Source organism: Furipterus horrens, unplaced genomic scaffold (genome assembly GCF_987537825.1).
Source record: "Furipterus horrens unplaced genomic scaffold, mFurHor1.1.pri manual_scaffold_5, whole genome shotgun sequence".
NCBI lineage: Eukaryota > Metazoa > Chordata > Mammalia > Chiroptera > Furipteridae > Furipterus > Furipterus horrens.
The window spans coordinates 143549889-143567414 of record NW_028327175.1 but is presented as its reverse complement, the minus strand read 5'-3'; the positions used below and the strand labels follow the sequence as shown (position 1 = coordinate 143567414).

The following is a 17526-nucleotide window of genomic DNA, read 5'->3' as shown; positions in this document are numbered from 1 at the left end:
TCAGGGCACACCCACTTTCTTAGGCAAATTACTTGTGCCCCACTCTTCTCAGTTCTAAAAGGGGGTAATAATAATCTCCATCTCACAGGATTGTCACAAGGGTCCAGGGCTTAGTGCCTGGCATGTGGTTATCCCTCAAGGAATACGAATCCCTATGATTACACCTTTGTCTACTCAGAACTAGGAATATAGCAAAATAAAACTTGCTTCCTGCATACTAACCACCTGACCTCTTCTATTCAGAGCCCTGAATGAGAATATCCAGGGCCAACAGAGACAGCACGTGGCCCACTATTTACCAAGCATTTACTTGTTTAGGCTACAACCTGAGCACACACCACATGACTGGTAATGTGCAGAGAAAGTCCGCTCTATAAGACTGCACCTCCAACAGGTCTTTCTGGACAAAAGCCATCCAACTCTGGGGTGTAAGACCTCACCTACCTAACCCAATAAGATACAAGAGAAACGCAATAAGTATGAATGTCATAAGAACAGCTAACATCTATATTGTGATTACCTTGTGCCAGGAACAAAGTGCCTGACAAATGTTAATTTATGTAGTTCTCACAAAAGCCTTGTGAGGTACCTGCTGTTATGGCTCCCCACCCTCAAGGGTTAGAAAACTGATGTACAAAGCATTCACCTAACTTATCTAAGCTCCCACAGCTCCTAAATGGTAATGGCAAGACCTGAACCCAGGCACGCTAGCTCTAGAGTCAGGACTCTTAACGAATGGACCACATGACAGGACGTTACTAGTTATCTAGGCAACTATTAGCCACTTATCAATGATACCAAAGCAATGACTGAAGACACTTAAATTCAGGGACAAAATCCACTGTCACAAGGTTAAATACTAGGCCCTCAAAGCTCCAGCAGAAATGCTGATTATACTTGGTTTCACCTCCCTCCTCTCCCCGATCTAATTCTACCCAAATCAAGTCAAAATTCTCAGAGCAGCATTTGTCTTTCTCATAACTCCCCTGACAACACACCACTTAACCCCTAATTATATACCATCTGTCACATCAAGTTCTCTGCTTCTTGTATATGAGGTCAGTCCAGAAAATATACATCCATGTAATATGAAAAAGAGACATTTACTGAAGAAGATACAAGACACAAGAAACATTGTACATGAAACAATAATGCCTCAGCCCCCTTCAAAGTAGGCACCTTGGGAACTCACACAGTTCTCCCAATTGCCGTCAGCTGCCCCATAGTATTTTCCTGAATCTCAATGGCAGTCTAAAATCTCCTCCCTTTTAAAGGTGATTTAGTTTCGGGAAAAGCCCTAAGTCACAGGGCACCAAATCTGGGCTCTGGGGGTGCTGAGTCACCTGGTTGATTTGATGTTTCACAAAATAACTCTGCACAAGACTTGATGCATGAGTAGGCACTTTGTCGTGGTAAAGCTGCCAATCACCATTTGCCCATAGCTAAGGCCTTCTGAATCATCTGAATAGTTTCCACGGAGGAATGTTCAAGCTTAACGCAAAATTTGATGCAGATTCCTTGCTCTACTTGCTCAGTCATTTTGAATGTGATGGCCACACAGTACACATGCTCACTCAATATCTACTGTGCTCACTGACTAGTACAGTGAAGTTGTCATTGTTCACACATGCTCATTCCAGTTCACTCTCCTTGGCTGCCAGGGTACATTGATATCATGCAGACCATTCTTGTTATATTAACAATGGCTGCACTTTTTCCAGGCAGACCTCATATGTCTTTTCTTTCCCCTGGACTGTAAAATTATTTGGAATTATCCATACTTTTTGTGAAGCCCCACAAAACTAGGTGGGAGGACGGACTTCACAGGCAGACTTAGAATGTTACATGGTTAGCTGATTAGCTTATTCACTCTGCTTTTCTGACACTTCTTTGTTATCAATTGCTAAGAAGCAGAATAAAAATAGAAGTTTATGCTATTCAAAGCCAGCATTAAGAAACGTATTATGACAACATTCACCGAGCGGCAACTGCAGCTGTTTCAAGATCTGTACTCCCTGCCTCTCCCACCTGATCTCATTTAAACCCTTTGACAGACTCCTAGGGGAAGCTGTAAGAATTCAGATTGAGGAAGGACCTGGGGCTACAAAAGGTGAGTAATTTACCCAATGTCATTGGCTGGTGAATGGAAAACCAAGATTGAAACAAGGTCTGTCACAAAAGCCCCTACCATGCCTCCCTGTAAGGTTCAGACTAAAAAGCCCAGACTCAAATTCTCCTCAAAGCAACATACTGCCTTTGTAAAAAAAGGTTATCATGAGAAAGAAAATATTAAACTATTAAAAATTCATTTTTAAATTTTATTTATTGATCTGAGAGAGAGAGAGAAAGATCAATTTGTTGTTCCAATTATTTATGCATTCGTTGGTTGATTCTCATATGTGCCCTAACCAGGAACGAACCTGCAACCTTGGTGTATCAGGATGATGTTCCAACTGAGCTACCCGGCCAGGGCTTAAAAAGTCATTTTTAAAAAGATGGGATAATAACCATGTTCATGGATAGAATCCTAATATTAGCACAGAAAAAGTGTCAATTCTCCCTATAGTAGATTGTACATTCAATGCAATGCCAATCATACTTTGTTGAGAACTGGATAAGCATTACAAAATGCACATGGAAGAACAAATGTCCACAAATAACCAAGGTCTGAAAAAGAAGAGCAAATGAGGAGCTCATCCTGCCATATACAACAAAATGAAAAGCTGTAATAATAAAAAAACAAAATCTGGCATATAAATACAGATATGACTGGAACAGAAGAGAGAACTCAAAAACAGACCCCCATGAAGAATCTCAGAATCAATGTGGTGAGTTTAATGTGAACAGAGCTGCAATCTGGGGTGAGGGAAAAGACCTGGCGACGGATGGTGGTGGTGGTTGCACAACAGTGTGAATGCACTTTATGCCACTGAATTATACATTTTAAAAAATATGTCTCTTTGGCCACAATTTTTAAAAAGATTTTAAAAATCTGTATGTTGAGTGAAAGGAGTCAGACAAAAAAAGTACCATAGTGGATGGTTCCATTTATATAAAATTCTAGAAAATGCAAACAACTCATTAGTGACAGAAAGCAAACCAGTGGTTACCTGAGAAGAATGGAAAGCAAAAAGGCGCACAGAAAATTTTGAAGTACACTAGTCCCTCTCTATATCACGGTTCACTTATTGCAGCCTTACTGTATCAGAGGATTTTTAAAATGTTATATTTAATTATTTATCGCGAATTTTTCCCTATATCACGGGATTTTGTGGTACTGTATGAGTATGTTGTTAAAGTTACATAGGTTTAAGAGTTTAGAATATGTTTAAGAACATAACTAGTGTTTATAAAAGTGTGGAAAAGGTTAATAAGGGAGTGGGAAGGGTTAATAAGGGACTGGGAACGGTTTATAAGTGTGTGGGAAGGGTTTATAAAGCCTTAAAATATATAAAAATACTAAAATAAATGTACGGTTCCTACTTCGCGGATTTTCACCTATCGCAGAGGGGTCTAGAACGTAATACCCGCGATAAGTGAGGGAATACTGTAATAAAAATGCTTTGTATCTTGGTTATGGAGGTTTCATAGCTATGAAAATAGCTATGAAATAATAATAATAAAAATAATAATATCTGTCAAAATTCATCAAATTAGGCACATTACATGGGTATAGTTTGCCATGCGTAGTGTCAAAAAATAGATTTGTGTGCATGTGGGAACCTGATGTATGATAAAGGATACTACACACAAAAAAAAATTAGGAAAAGAATATACTGTTTAATAAATGATATGGGGAAAATTGGCTCACAAAATGGAAAGGAAAAAAAAATCTGGATTCCTTCTTTATGCCATAGATGAAGATAAACCTCAAAGAGATGAAAGCCCTCATTGTGAAAGGCAACTTGGAAGCTGACAGAACAAAATAGAGTATCTTTGTAATCTCGGAGTAAGGAAGACCATCTTAAGGCTCCTGAAGTGCAATACAAGGCAAAAATTAATGGTTTGAGGCTGTATCAAAACTAAAACTTTCTGACAGTTAACCACTGACAAATTAACAGACCGATGGCAGAATGGGATTTATACCTAGAATATGCAAGAAACATCTACAAATCAATATAGCAGAAAAACAGACGTAAGCTGGTCAAAGATACTGTAATAGCTAAAATATATATTAAAAGATGCTCAAATTCACATTAAAATGAGATACCACTTTATAGCCATCAAATATTGGTAAAATTAGAGAGATGGTTAATATCAACCAAGAGCGAGGATGTGGGGAAGCAGAAACCCTTGTGCACTTTTGTGGGAGTGTCAACCAAATTAGCAACACTGAAGAATGATTCGGCAGTGTTTGGCAATGTTTGTTCTCTTTTACCCAACCATCCCACTCCTGTGTATACACCATACCCTTAGAGGTCCTCAAACTTCCTCATGCATCAGACTCTCCAGACTAAGCATATTAAAACACAAATTGCTGGGGTCTGCCCCCAGGTTTCTCATTTAGAAGGTCTAGGTTGTAGCCTGAAAATCTGCATTTCTAACAGTTCCCCAGTGATGCTGCTGCTGGGTGTGAACCACTTTGAGAACCACCACCCTAGAGACAGTCTCACAAGCATCATTAAGAGACTGCTACAGGAAGTTACCACAGCTTTGCTCACAGCAGCAGGAGTGGAGACAAGCTAAGTATCCATCACTGGAGAAATGGGTAAGTAAAACTAGTGGGTGCAAAGCAGGCCAACCATACAAAGCAGCAGTCACAGCAATGCATTAGATAAACCTACACTAACATAGATCTTACAAATAAAATGTTGAATAAAAGGTTTTCAATTTTAATGAATGTCTGAAAATTTGTATAGTAAAACATTTTAATGTTAAGTGAAAAAGAAATCAAGTGAAATCTATGGTATGGTACCACTTACATAAATTGAAAACAACCACAAAATAATGCAACATCTTTGACAAAGATACAGATATACCCAAGAACATATCCAACACAGGAGAGAAGGCCCCTCTGGCAGGGAGGGGAATGGGAATAGGAAAAAGGAGAAAAAAATAAAACAAGCACGGGGCATTGTACAGGGAGAGAATCTTATGCCCAAAACTGAGGAATGTTAACCAACCCTCAGCATTAGAAGGTAAAAGATAAAAACCACCAAAGCTAACGCAGAGGAAAAGCCTTTTGATGACACAGCAAGAAGGTGGCCATCGGCAAGCCAATGAGAGAGGTCTCAGGAGAAACCAACTCTACTGGCACCTTGATCATGGGATTCCAGCCTCCATGGTCGTGAGACAATTCACTTCTGTTGTTTACGAAAAACAAACAAAAACCAGCCACACCAAAGCTATCTCTAAATGTGCTTTCCAGGGAAGGGGACAGATCAGCTTGCACGGGAGAGGAAAGAAGGACCTCTCTGAAATACAAGCTTGGGGTGATTTCAGGCCCCCAGAATCCAACCCACTACTAAACCCTGGATTTTCCCTCTTTGATATATTAGTATTTATAAAGAAGTTGGGATTCCTGGCTTTTGGCAAAAGGGATGTGTATATAAGTCTGTTCCTGCATTTCTTTTTGCTGTGTGTCTTTAGATCTGTGTGTGTCTGTGTGTGGTGTGTTTATTTGGGGAGATAAAGAGGATTTGGGAGGAGAGGAGAGCAGAGCAACACTCCAGTGGAGAATGAGCCACACTTGATCAGCCATTCAATTCCCTTGTACTGAAACCACAGGTCACAGTCACAAAATTAAGCCATCTTCCTGTCCCCACTAGCCCTTCCCCTTTCTTCACCCACCCCTCACCCACATCCAAACTGCTTCTCCGCATCCAAATGGGCTGATCCAAAAGATGGTCCTCTGGTAATTACTTAGTTATTAAAGTAACAAATTTCACAGCCCAAATTCTTGGAATGTAATAGGAGATGATAAATGACCATTTATATTCCTGACCAACAGCCTTTATCAGAAACTCCAAAATCCTTAAGGCCAGAAATGCCATACAGGTCTTCCAGAAGAGATTGCTATGACTATAGCTGCTATCCAAAAACAGGCAAAGAAAAGACCATCTTTACTCTGTCAATTCCCCAACGAGGGCACACTGGCCAGAGCTTTTTTCAAGGACCATCAAACATATAAAGTGGTGGGAAAGTGTATGAGACAATCAGAAAAGAAAATCCCACTGATTGAGTTCATGTGAGAAAATGCAACAGATCCTGGCAGCAGCTTTAAGTAAGCAAGCCCAAGCCAAGAACGTATTAATATGTCTTTAGGGGAAAAAGAAATAGTTAAACAACTGGAGGAAGGAACAAAATAGCTAAAGTGAAATAAGGGAGAGTGAGTGAGCCAAACACTTGCACCTCCCCTATGCAAACAATTCTGAATTTTTATTTCCCAAACAGTTTTGTCTTTTCTACAGCAGCACTTTTCACTGGATGGAAAAGGTTTGGGAATTCTAGGGTTTTCCTGAAATGCTCTGTATAAAATAAAGTTTTATTAATAAAGTATATTTGATAGGCAGCAGGTATACTTTTTAGTTTAAAAAAAGTATGACACCTATATGTAAAAATCCTTTAGATTTTCATGAGATACATTAGCAAAGAATGCCTATGTTTTTCCAGCTGAGGTGCAGGATCTGCCACAATTTGAATAATAGGAGAAAAGGAGTATAAAAGCATTGAGTTTTCAAGCTAAAATTGAATATTATGGTCAACACAGGCAATTCTGCCTTAAGAAAACATAGAAGGTTATTTAAGTGTCAAAACTTACTGACAAGCTTCTATTAGGAAAAAATTTTTAAATTATAGCTTAATATGCATTTATTGAGTATATTTAAGTTAGACACTTGTGGAAGATAGAGATCCTCCAGTGAAAAAGATACTTACAATAACTATGTCCCTTTAATGTCAGTTTAATCCATCCCTTGGATTTGTTTTAATGTTTTCTGATATCTGAAACAGCTGGCTACCAGCAATGAAGAGGTGCAGAAATGCATCTTACTATTTTACTGAAAATGTAAACTTCTAGTCTCCGAAGCAGAAAAAGAAGGAAAAAACAAATTCTCTGCTTTGCATATTTGTATCATTTTCTGCAGAAAAACTAATTACTTAAACTGTGCATGGTGGTAGCAGCCACCTCCTGCTATCCAGGAGGTCACAGAACTAGAGAGCCTCAAAAACATGCTTTTGGATTGGCCAAATGTCCTTTTAGTTTTTTCCGTAAAATAAAAGACACATTTTTCATCTTCACCAATAACTTCATTGATTTGAACATTTTGAGTATGCTAGCTATCTCCCACTATTGGCTTCTAGTGGGTAGAGGCCAGGGGTTTTACTAAACATCTTACAATGCATAAGACAGCCCCACAGCAAAGAATTATTTGGCCAAAATGTCAATACTACCAAGAAACTTCCAAACCACTTTTGACACGTTTGATCAGTCACAGAACCTTCTCCATACACTGCACAAATCTTCAGTTGTTTTTACTTTTCTTGAAATAATAAAGCATAATATGCTGAAAATGTTGTGTATTTCTTCCATCTTCAGTATTTAAATGGCTACACAAGAATTTACCAATTTTGGTAAGTTTTTTAAAAATGCACACTGATATGACAGCTGTCATAATGCAATCTAACAAAATTGTTTCCAACGAAGTTAAAGACAATTAAGGGCTACCAAAGCCGTCTTAACAGGAAAACAAACAAACTTTTTCTCCAACCTAATACATAGTTTAAGAGAAGCAGTGAAGAAACCCAAAATACCAGAGCCTCCAGACCTAAACAGAAAGCAAGGTACAGAAAGTAAGCTGCAATGGGCAGAAGGCAGCTAGCTCCTGGAGGTTCCCCCAAAGCTGGCGCCTCCAACAGCAGGCACAAGCTGCTGCCACTGGCTTGCTAGCTTGCTTGGACAAGGCATGGCTTCGGAGCTGGAAGGCTGCCACCTGCTGAATCACCAAACATCCCTGGGCTTCCCTTCTAGCGCTGACCAGGCAGGGACCCATCCCCCTCCTGGCTTCTCCCATGGATGTCTTACACCCCCACCAATGAAACAACCTTCTGCACAGGCCAAAACAGCCGCCAGCCCCGGTAAGTCTGAGCCGCCCTAGGCAACTCCCATCTCATTGCTACGTCACCAGCCCACTCCTCTTTCTGCCCACTCAGTCCCCCAAGAATGTTCAAGCCCCAGAGCCAGGGAGCGTGGGGAGTTCACAGCACACCATGACAGGCACTTAACACTTGCATATCCGGGCAGCCAACCAGAAACACCCCCAAATCTGAAAGCAAAATAACCTGTGCAAACAGCTTAAAAGGTCCAGAAAGGTAAATGTCATGAGAGCCAAAATAGTCGGCAGGCCCCATAACAGAAAATAAACTTCCCTTTCAGAGAGCAGCCTTCATTCCTGGTTTCATAAGCGTTTACAGCGTTAAGTGTGTACTGCTTGAAGGTTAAAAGAAACATCTGAGAAGCACCTACATGGATGCTCTTCACTTCGTCCAGTTTGTCAACCTTTGTCCCTTTTTTTACTTGCGACTCCCAAGAGAGAAACAAGCATTAACCAGAACGCGCCAGACTGCATCCGTTAGTTGGACCAGGGCACCCAGTCGGTCCACCAGAAGAAGCTGCCAACCCGAACCTGAGTTAAGACGGTGGGAGACACCGCTGTTGCTGGCCCTGCGCTGCCCTTGACAAGCGCCTCGAAATCGCGGAGACCCCCTCACTCAAGGGGAGAGTCGCGTCCCGGAGAGGCAGTCAAGTTCCAGGGTGGGCCCACGCTCCTCCAGGCCTTACCCCTAAGCACCCTCATCCAACAGCGGCAGCCCAGCGGGATCTTAGAGCCTCCTCCTACCTAGAGGGTGTTTTTCGTCCTGTCGAAGGGAGCTTGCTCCTAAGGGAATGAGGTCCCAGATGCTATGTAGTAGGGGACTACAGAGGTGCCAAAGAGCGGGGTGGGGAGGTGACTGGAAGGATCCCGAAACCCTGGGCACCTGGCCGGCTGCGATCTCGCCCGAAGGTACCAACTGTCACCCCGCCGCCCGGGGCGTGGGGATGGGGCCGTGATTTAGGGGTCGGTTCCTGCTGCTCTCAGGACCCCGGCCGGGCGACCCCGCCGCTGCCCGAAGGAGACCCGTCTCCCGTTTCTTTGCCCCTGCCACCGTCCGCTCGCCGCAATCGGACATGAGGCAGTTGTCCTGCCCGCACGCAGCACCTCTGAAAAGGTGCCCACTGACGCCCCCGCCTTCCTCCCCAACCCAACTTGGTCTGGGAGGCCCGCAGGCGACCCGCCCCCTCTGATTCCCTGAGCTCGGCCGACAGCCCTCCTCCTGTGCCTGCCCCTCGGAGCGGCGGCGCTGGGGGGAGAGCCCGCCAGGTACGCGCGCCGCACAGCGCGGGTTGTGCTCACGCCCCCTCGCCCCCCTCGCACTCCGCTCCCAGGAGTCAGGCAGGCCCGTAAGGCAGGTGTCCGATCGACCCCTCGAGATCGGCTTTCTCCCCACGCCCCACGACTCACCAGCACCGGAGTCGCAGCAGCCGCCGGAATTCCGCTCGCCAAGCCCCCTACCGCGGAATGAAATCCGGGGCAGGGCAGTGTCGGAGCTCTGCACCCTGACCGTGCTCTCTGGCCGGCTCACCGGGCGCACGGGGAAAGCAGCCTTCCCTGGCCCTTCCCTCCCGTCCGTGCCCGCTGCCGCCGCCGCCGCCGCGGTCCCAGCCGCTGCCTCCCTGGTGCGAACGCTTCCGACTTTAACACCGTGAGCCTCCCGGGCTGCCGAGCATGCCCAGTCCGCTACCCGAGACGGCCCGGGTTCCCGCGCGACCCAAATCCGCTCCTCCGGGTGTTCGCCCCGGCCGGGAGGGCGGGGCGAATGGGCGGTGCCCGCTGGGGGCTCTTCCCGGGACCTAGGGGTACCCGAGCTACACTGCGCACCAAGGGGCAACCGGGGTTTGGTCCCTTTGTTTTACTTTTATGTAATTATAAGCTCGGGCAGCGAGCGTTTTTCCCAACGAGAAAGGCCCCGCTTGCACAATTTTAGGGGGCTGTTGATTGAGGCCAGATGGGAGCGCATTTAACGGTCAGAGGCGGTATACCACCTGGGGCAGAGCCAGAGAGGTAAACGAACTGCAGCTGGTAAGAACACAACGCAAACTCAACCTTCCGGAGCCCGGGCTGTGGGGCACAAGTTTGCCAGCTACCCGAGGATTCTCTTCCCTACCCTGCCTAAGAGCTGCAACACTTGTGATTATCTCCTTATTGAACGTTCATTAAAAAGGGGCGGGCCTAAGACTCCAAAGACCATTTCCAATCTCTACCCACAGGCGCGCATCCCCCAAAGCAATGAAGCTGCCTGCTGGGTCAACCCCGCGAAGCCTGTCAGCTCTGCGAAGGCAGGACTAAGGTGTCCGAGCAAGAGCGATTCAGGACGCCTCTGGGCCGCTCCGCCCGGTCCGGGCCCCACCTCCCACCAGCCCCTCGGAGTCGCGGATAAAACCTGGAGAGCGATTAGCTTGGACTGAAACACTGCGCATGCCCAGTAGCCCGATCTCGTGCAGGTTGCCCCAAGGAAGGTTTTCTTCGAAGAACCCCTGCTCCCAGGTTTGGGGCGGACGGCGGAGACAGGTGGCCTTCCGCTGCGGCGCCCTCTCCCCTGGCCTGCCCGCAGGATTCCCCCGTAGCGGAAAGGCTGTCGGGGCTGCGCCTCCAGCGGTGTCAAAGACTCAGCTAGAGGGGGGGGGGGGGTTGCAAGGCGGTATCGCCGTGACACGTGACTGTCCTCGGCGCTTCGGGCAGCCATCTTCCGCCCGGCCAGCGGGCTGCGGACGGTCGAAACCGACCCGGGAGCAGACCGGGTTGGAACAGAGCGCGCTGCTCCCCAGCACGCCCTCCTGCAGGGCTCTAGCCTCCCACTGCCCGCACCTGCATCCGCCCGCCCGAGGCGCCGAAATGGTTGCTCTGGTCCTACGTTTTCCCGGAGGGCAGGCTCCCGCCAGCGGAGGAGGAAACAAACGGCTGTTAAATGCAGCAGGCAGACTCCGGGGGCGGATGGCCTCTGCTTTCCCCCAGCGGTTAAAGTTGAAGAAAGAGCTCCCTTTCCCTCAGATAGTGACACCACTGCTCCAACTAACTTCTTGTTCTAACCTATTCCCTGCAGAGAAGGCTTAATGTGTTGGCAGAAACATCTGGACAGATTCCGTCGCTCTTCCCTGCGAAGCAGTATCCCACAGCCCCTTCAGGCGGACAGCTTGGATGGTGATACTAGTAGTGAATATTTATGGAGCTCCTGCCACGTAGCACTTGGGGTCCCTGTGGTTTTAGGACCAGCCTTGTCACCATCATAGAATTTGTTAGAATTGCAAAATTCTAGACCTACAGAATGGGACACTTTTAAGGGTGGGATCCCTCCAGGTGGTTCTAGACTTTATTTCTCTTATTTCAACTAAACCTCAGGGCAGCCCACTTTACATATGTGGCATTGAAATTTTACATAGGTGATCCTGAAAGACATTGAGCAGTGGGTAAGTCAAAACGACCCAGTCTGCCTCAGTGCGGGCTTTTTATCACGCCTTCCCCTCCAGCTTCTCTGGCTTCGCCCCTTGACACTACTGCTCTAATAGGGAAGATTGAGAAAGTGCCATTGTCACATAGGGCTTTGAAATAACAACTGAAATTAAGTTCATATTTTGAGTATCCACTGAGGATAAGGTTCAGGGAGTCATAGTACCCCTATTTTCTTCAGTTTGCACAAGGGTCAAAGAGACCCTTTGCTTTCTTGTAATGTAAATTTTTCTAAGGGAATGCCAGAAAACTAGATGGTTTCTCTGTAGTGCTATTTATACAATATGGCTTAAGCTTTGGGCTTCCTAAAAAATAAGGTTCAAGTAAGCACCCGGTGTAGACTTGGGTCAAAGTGTCTTCAAATTTACTGAACCGCCCCCCAACCCCCAAAGTAAGGGTGAACTAAATTTTGCAAAGCCTTAATAATTATTGATAGTGGTTTTTCTAGGATGCTCATTGTAATGTTTTTTTTAACTTTCTGTATGCTTGCAATTTTTCATAAGAAACGTAAATTGTTTTCATTAGTAATTTTAAGACTACAACACATGAAAAAAAGCAAGGTAAACTATTTCTACTTTATTTCAATTTCCTAAAATAGTTCAGAGAGAAACGCTATGTATATTGTTTTAAAAAAGAAGAAACAATAGACCTAAAATTAGGTCACCCATGCTAAGTCTCACATCAGTGAACCAAGACTCAATATCTAACCTAAGTGTAGTTTCAGTTTCTCCCAGGAACGTAACTTTTAACCACTTAATCTAGAATCACCTGATCCACAAGTGAGATAATCTGATTGATAGACCCCACACTTCCCCCAAAGGTAGGTGACCTTGCCTGAAACAACCCACTTTTTGTTAGAAACTTGCTTCTCTTTCCCTCTTCTGCTATGAAAGCCTTCCTTTTTCTTTTTAATTTAATCTTTTTTGTATTTTTTCCATGACCATTTAGTCTCCTTATGCTTCCCTCCCTTCAGCAATCACCACAATGTTTTCCATGCCCGTGAGTCCTTTTTCCTTTTTGCTCAATCCCTCAATTCCCACCCCCACTAGCTGTCATCTGCTCTCCCATCTATGAGTCTGTCTCTGTAGTGCTTGTTAGTTCAGTTTGCTCATTAGATTCCTCATATGAGTAAAATCATATGGTATTTGTCTTTCTCTCACTGGCTTATTTCACTTAGCATGATGTTCTTCAGGTCCATCCATACTGTCACAAAGGGTAAAATTTTCTTTTTTACAGCCAAATAATATTCCATTGTGTAAATGTCCCATGGTTTTATCTACTCATCTATTGATGGACACTTGATACAGCTCCTCAGAAATCCTTTCTATTTGCTAGATGGAATGCTGCCCAATTTGTGAATCTTTGAATAAAGCCAATTTGATCTTTAAATTCACACTGTTGAATTTTTTTTAAAACAAATTTGGTGGCGTTGGTGGAATCCAAAGCAAACTTCTGACAGCATTTGGGGCAAGAAATACAGACATAGCACCACAAACCCCTTGAGTTATCTGTCTTCTTAACCATTTCCAAGGGCTGTAGATAAGTACTTCTTTGTTCCAGCCTCTGCTCTCTTTGCATGAGCTCCCACTCTAACTGGCTTTTCAATACAAGGCAAGTCACCTTGAGCTGGCAGATGGTTCTACCATTTCTGCCCAGAGCCCAAACTCCCAGCCTTTATTTCAGACCACAATTCTCATTTATTTAGTAGGAAATTCCAGCCCTTTATTCTGTCCCAAGATCCACATGGGAACTGTTATTGGCAGTTTTCAGTTCCCTATTTATGTGGAGCCCCTAGTCTGTAGTCCCCATTTGTTAAGGTCAACTGGTTCAATATTTTTCCCCGATGCAGGAATCCACAGTGCAAATAGATGGTGCTAACAGAAGCTTCTCTTGACCAGGACATAGTAACATCTCTTGATTACTGCTGATATATTAAGGTACAGGTGTTTATTTGTCTTATTTTGTGTAGATAATGGCTATTGCTAATGGAAATCTCAAAAAGCAGTTGCAAAATTGGTGACACAGGCCAACCATTCAAGAGCTGTTAGAGTGCTTTCCACCAAACTTAAAGAACCCCATGTTAGGATGAGTGGTCATGGGACAAATTAGAATGACACTAGGTCACCTGCCCACCTCAAGAAAATTTCTATGCAGTGAGGTACACTGTAAAACATCACAGTCTCCAGCTCAGAGGCACATCCCTCCCCCACAAGTATTAGTTTGGCTCCAAGAGACCCAAATGCTTAGCCTAAATAAATAAACAAATAAATTTTAAAATGGTATTTTTAAAATCCAAGGAGTTAAGCACACCATTTTCTGACACACCTGCTTATTTTATGTGAAAGAACTACAGTCCTGGAAGCTATAAATACCAACAAAAATGGCAAAAATCTTTCTATAATTTCAATAGCCATTATGAGGAATATTCTAATTATATATGATGATTTAAGAAGTGCACTCAAAACAAGGGCTTCCAAATAAAAAAGAATGGCATACCTATTTTAATTGGTATACAGAAGCCAAAAGGCTTCAAAATTCCAAAATAACTTAATTGAAATATTTGTTGTAAAAGGCTAATAAAAAAATATATGAGATAACCTAAAACAAAAGACTATAAGACTTACATAACTCCAATTGCTCCCCTCTGTCCTAGTAATTATCAGTCTGAATTTCCTTTTCACTCTGAAAATATTATCAAGCAGTTTCTTTTAAAAATAGGACCTGAGACTACAGACAGTACTCTAGGTATCTCACTCCTTGGTCCAAAGATGAACTAAGGACCATAGTTTAATTTTTTTTTTCTAAACTCACAGTATCCTCAAACGTTTTTGTAAATGGATTACTTCCTGAGGTTAATGTATTGATTTAAAAAAGCAGAATATAAGATGGGGAAGTCACCATTCTGAATGAACTCATGACCATAGCTGAGCAATTTGAAAAGACCTTGGAACAAGACCATGAAGTCCACGTGTGACTGAACGCAGGTCCAACTGCCTGCCACAACAAAAGCCAACTCATGAGACAGGTGCTAGTGAGAAAGAAAGTGGTTTATTCAGATGCCAGCAATCTGAGAAAATGTGAGACTTTTATCTCAAAACCTATCTCAACATCTCAGTGCAGGCAGATGTTTTTATAAGGAAGGAGAGGGAAAGCAGAACAAAAAGTTCAATGGGATAGGGCTGAAAAGTTCTCTACTAGCATTCTAGCACAGTCCATTCTGATAAGAACCTTGAAATTGTTTAAGCAATGATCTGTGTGCATCATACTGGTTTTTCTCATCCTGGTTTTACAGTTGATGGTCAGCAAATCTAGAGCTGGGATAACTGAAGGTCAGAGTCTGCATCTTTCAAAGTTAGTTTCTAGGATTCTCCTATAAACGTGCTGTTTATCTACAAGCTACGTATTAGAGTCAGCATTTACAGAATCAATGTCAAAAGAAAGGTGGAGTGAGTTACAATTCCCCACTGCTACATATAAAATTAATTGCCTTACAAAGATCCCGCATATCAACCCACAAAGGAGGGCCTCATACAGGCCTCTCGCAGAATTGAGAAGACTCTCAGGAATTTTCTGGTAAATTTCTCCATTATTCCCTTAAACAACTAAGGGGAAACTAAAGTTAAAATTAATGAAGAGCCTTACTAAATTCTGGGAGCTACAGGAGCTATATACCCTCTACTTTTGACCCCACTCAGAGCCTACAAATGAGATCCTAGTAAAAGTGGCAGAAGTCAACTAAATGTGAAAATTTTTACCAGAATCACTCATCTCTCCCAAATGTCTGTAGTGCCCAATAAAGAGAGGGAAAAATAAAATATCTCTTGCATACTCTTTGGGGGCACCTTTTGAATACAAGAGGTTGTTCAATACCACCCAAAATATTTACTGCTTGTCCTGGCTGAATCCTGGCAAGATACTCGGAAAGATTTAATAACCTGATCATCAGAAATCTGCTCAAATTGGAAGCTTATATTCAGAGCTTAATAGAATTTTTTTAGGCCTCATCTTCTAAGCTAAATGTATTTAGAAGGGGAAAAAAACCTCCTAAAGCCCATGTAAAGGGATTTATGAGTGGATGAACTTATGGTGTCACTCAGGTTGCATCACAACTAATGGAGGAATAAAAAAAAGTGTCCTTATCTTACAAATCTTTACAAAACCAGAAATGTGGCTCCAGACACAAAGTCTACCTGTGCCTTTTACCAACCCCAAAACTATCTCATTTGCCTCAAAAGGCTTGTAAGTACAGTAAAAATTCCAACCTTAGGAAGCCAAAATCCTTCTTGGAATAACTCACATTCTTTCCCTGCGCCTATGACATTTATTTGTTCTACAAACTTCAGGGAGTTAGGTTGTTTATTTGAGATTTTTCTGTCTTTTTTTTTTGCTAGGCCTGGATTGCTATGAACTTCCCTCTCAAGACTGCCTTTGCTGTGTCCCATAGGTTTTGGGCTGCTCTGTGTTCATTTTCATTTGTTTTCAGGAATATTTTTACTTTTTCCTTGATCTTATTGTTAACCCATTCATTATTTAATAGCATGTTAATCAGTCTCCATGAATTTGAATGTTTTTGAGTTTTTCCCTTGAGGTTGATTTCTAGTTTCAAGCCATTGTGATCTGAGAAGATGCTTGATATCATTAATTAATTATTGTGTTATTTTTTGCATTACAACTGTAAACCTCCTTTTGCCCACCCCTGTATTCCAATTGCTGAAACAAAATTTGGATCACTCTTGTTCTATAAATCAGTGAGTTTCACATTATGGTACACATGACAAATTTTTGAATGAAAGCAATAAGATTTCTGTTTGCATTTGTTTATCTTTTTGTGTATATTCATGTTGTAGATATATAGTATTTTTCTACCTCCAGGCAGTATTGCCAAAATTAACATGTAGAAGAGAATATTTTATTAGCTTCATGAAAATTAAGTGCTTATGTAAATTAAACTTTCAGAAATATAATAGAGAGCAAGCCAGTGTTTTTCAAGTTCACCTGATCTAAAATAATCTTTAGGAAATAAAAGTTAGTTTAAATTTGTTGGTTTAAATAAAATAGGTATGTCTTCAGAGTTATCAGCATTAAAAATAATGCAGACATACAAAATATTCATTCTATCTGGGTTTATGAAAAGTCCAGTAAGTTTATATTATGTCTGTTATAAAATCTGTCAGTAAGAAAAATAGCTTGAGATGATAGCTGAACTTGTCTACTTACTTATCTCATGAAGTTTTTGTGGCTACTCTACACATAATTGTTAAGAACAAGTAAATTAAATAGATGTAAGTAGGATAAGAGCTTTTCAGGTGAAGTCTTCAAGTAGTTTCCCTAAATCTTTTGGTTAACCTGAAACCTTAAAATTTTACTCACTTAAGTTAAATGATAGAAATTCATTGAATATCTAGATCATTTTTAATAAGAGAAAATACTGAAACATATATTACTGAACATAGGCTTATCTAATTTTAGACTTCTTTTTTATTGATTTTTGGAGAGAAGAGAGAGAGAGCGATAAATTTGTTGGTCCACTTACATTATGCATTCATTGGTTGATCCTTGTATCTGCCCTGACTGGGGATCAAACCCATAACCTAAGCATTTCATACTCTTGACTTCCAGTTGCCAAGAAATTTAAGATATTTGGGTTTCTTAATATACATATTTTGTGCCACATTGAAAAATTTACTATGAAAACAGCATATGTTTCTAAAACACATACAAAATATATTTTAAATTTTGTTTATTAAGTGAATGCATTTTAATATCAAAAGTAAGTTGGGGCAAATTTAGAATTTGGTTTTCTCGTTAAAAGGACAAAGTTTATTTGGACTATTGGTCTGCTCTTGATAAAAAGTTGTAAAACATTTTTATTTACCTTTGAAAGTAATCTGCCTTAAAAAAATGAAGATTTTGTGTTTTGTCAGAATAATTTCCTGTGTTGTGTTTATCAGGTCTTTAATTACCTAAGAAAGCTAAATCTTCT

At 42.2% G+C, this 17526-nt stretch overlaps 1 protein-coding gene and 1 long non-coding RNA gene across 5 annotated transcripts in view; one reads left to right on the top strand and one right to left on the bottom strand.

Annotated features, from left to right (window-relative positions):
* The window catches only part of SGMS1 (sphingomyelin synthase 1), a 290955-nt gene extending 281214 nt beyond the window's left edge, over positions 1-9741 (bottom strand). For all 4 annotated transcript variants that reach the window (XM_090278031.1, XM_090278030.1, XM_090278035.1 and 1 more), the window contains exon 1: positions 9501-9741. The gene's annotated coding sequence lies outside the window, so the exon portion shown is untranslated. The remainder of the gene's footprint in view (positions 1-9500) is intronic.
* Positions 9742-12113: 2372 nt separating this feature from the next.
* On the top strand, positions 12114-16056 carry LOC150010063 (uncharacterized). The gene is made up of 3 exons (XR_016511375.1): positions 12114-12363; positions 13393-13480; positions 15935-16056. It is a non-coding gene; the product is annotated as an uncharacterized LOC150010063 (long non-coding RNA).
* Positions 16057-17526: the final 1470 nt, after the last annotated feature.